The 2280-nt window shown below is 42.4% G+C and overlaps 1 pseudogene across 1 annotated transcript in view; it reads left to right on the top strand.

Moving 5' to 3' along the window:
- Window positions 1–2020: 2020 nt before the first annotated feature.
- LOC116101267 overlaps window positions 2021–2280 on the top strand; it is a 639-nt pseudogene continuing 379 nt past the window's right edge. Inside the window, exon 1 of the transcript XR_004122829.1 lies at window positions 2021–2280. This exon is cut by the window's right edge and continues 379 nt beyond it. The product of XR_004122829.1 is annotated as a ras-related protein Rab-1B pseudogene (transcript).

A 2280-nucleotide genomic window follows, 5' to 3' on the forward strand; every position in this document is an offset into this window, starting at 1 on the left:
TGGTATGCATATACATCTACACACCAGAAGAGGGCATCAGGTCCCATTATAGACAGTTATGTGTCACCATGTGACTGCTAGGAATTGAACTCATGACCTCTGGAAGAACAGCAGTGTTTTTTAACCACTGAGCCATCTCTCTAGCCACCTTGCAATTATCTTACTATCATTGCTGCCTATGTGCTTTTGCAGCTGGAAGGTGAAACAGGCTGATATTGGTGGCTTAAGCAGTTTACCAGCTCTATGTTAAAGGATTCAGAGGCACTATTTAATCTTAGAAGTAACATCTTGGTCAGGAATTCTGCCATGTCTTAGATAATAATGTAAATGTGAGTCTACACAGTTTGTGTTGCTGTAACAGAATATCAGATGTGGGTTATTTTTAGAATGAATAAACACTTATTTCTCATAAATCTGGAGATGTCAAAGATCAAGGTGCTGGCATCTGGAAAAGGCCTTCTTTTTACATGATGACATGGTGGGGGCCATCATACGGTGAGAGGACAAAGATTCTAGGTAAGAGAAGGCTAGATAAGAAGAGGTCACCCTTCTGTAAAGGCACTAGTTCCATACACGAGGGTGCCACCCTAATCACTTCTTAAAATTCCGTGTTTTAACTGTTACAAAGGCATTTGAATTTTTGCTATGAATTTGGAAGGAGATAAGCATCCACATTACAACAGGAAGTGTCTAGCTCAGTGACTGGGGTACAGCTGAAATTCAGAAAACATGAAATTTCTTACCTTCTGGTAAGGGGAATAGTGGGGGAATATTCTGTAGAACATATCGGCTCATAGAGTAGGCAGGGCTTCTTTAGTGATTCTGGGAATAGCAAGATTGGACCACTACAGTCAGGGATTGTATGAAGAATGGTGAAAGGTAAGACAGTGAGACTTTGGGGCCAGCATTCTTGAGTTTGAAAAGCTTGTCTGTCATGTGGCATTTGTGTGACCTTAAATTTGTTAATAAAACATTGCAAATTTCAATTTCTATATCTGTGAGGTAGATATAGGTGAAATATTTATCAACATGTTGAGTGTATTGAGGTAATGTATACGAACGTGCAAAGCACAACCCCTGGCATATAGAAACATTGCTTCATAGATGTTAATCATTCTATATGCAATGCCTGCATCCACAGCACAGTTCCTGACTTCAGGGGGCATTTGAAAAATCCCTTCTTCTTGCTTCTAGAAATCAGGCAGACACGAGGAAAAGGAAAGTCCTCTTTTCTGCCTTAGATGGATCATGTACGGCACACAGCTGCTAGTGTGGTGTTCTGCTAACTCGTGGGTGCCGTGGAGGAGTCTGCAGCTGCAGGTGTGATGTGGAGGGCAAAGAAAAGAGCTAGCTTGTTTTCATATCACAATCAGCTGCTTCGCTGGTAAGGGCATCAATAGATGACTCCCAGCAGTGAGGGTGGTGAGAAGCTACATCTTCTTCAGACTTATTGCTGATGGACCCCAGACGACATCCACTGTTGGGCTCTGGGGCTGTGTCAGCAATGGTTGCCCCTGTCCTGCCTCCTTACCTCTTGATTTTGCTGGGCAGTTTCTGTCAGCTCAGGACTGTGCTTTGACAACATCGTTGGCAGGATGGAAGGTCTCAGCAAGGTACATGAGGTCAAGAAAGGTGACTACTTTTCTGCATACAAGAATGTAGACGGGGTATCCGTGAGATCTGAAAAACATTAGACTGATGCCCTGAGAGATGGGCCAATATTGTCTTGCTGGTTCTGTCCATGAGGTGATGCTTAATTATTATTATTTTTTTTATCATGATTGCTCTGACTTGGAACTAAATTTGAGTTTGAGAAATAGCAGTGCTTAGCAGTTAAAAGCATTTGTTTATTTACTTACTCAGACCTAATGATATGGACATTCTCACTTCAGACCAAATAGTTAAGCACCTCTTTTAGTCTGTATAGTAGACCATGAGAAAATTAAGATGAATAGGAAATGGGTATCATAGCAAAGCTTCCTGAATACCGATCATAGCCTCAATTGAAGTAGCATAATAATATGAAATATTTGGTAGCAGACTGGGAGTGACCGAGAGGGCCACCGCTGCAGCCTTGAACCCTGGATATGACTACCTGTTTAAGCTGGTTTTGGTTGGTGACTCAGGCATGGGCAAGTCATGCCTGCTCCTGCGGTTTGCTGATGACACATACACAGAGAGCTACATCAGCACCATTGGTGTGGACTTCAAGATTCGAACCATTGAGCAGGATGGCAAAACCATCAAACTGCAGATTTGGGATACAGCTGGTGAGGAATA

The sequence above is a fragment of the Mastomys coucha genome, unplaced genomic scaffold (assembly GCF_008632895.1).
Source record: "Mastomys coucha isolate ucsf_1 unplaced genomic scaffold, UCSF_Mcou_1 pScaffold21, whole genome shotgun sequence".
Lineage (NCBI taxonomy): Eukaryota > Metazoa > Chordata > Mammalia > Rodentia > Muridae > Mastomys > Mastomys coucha.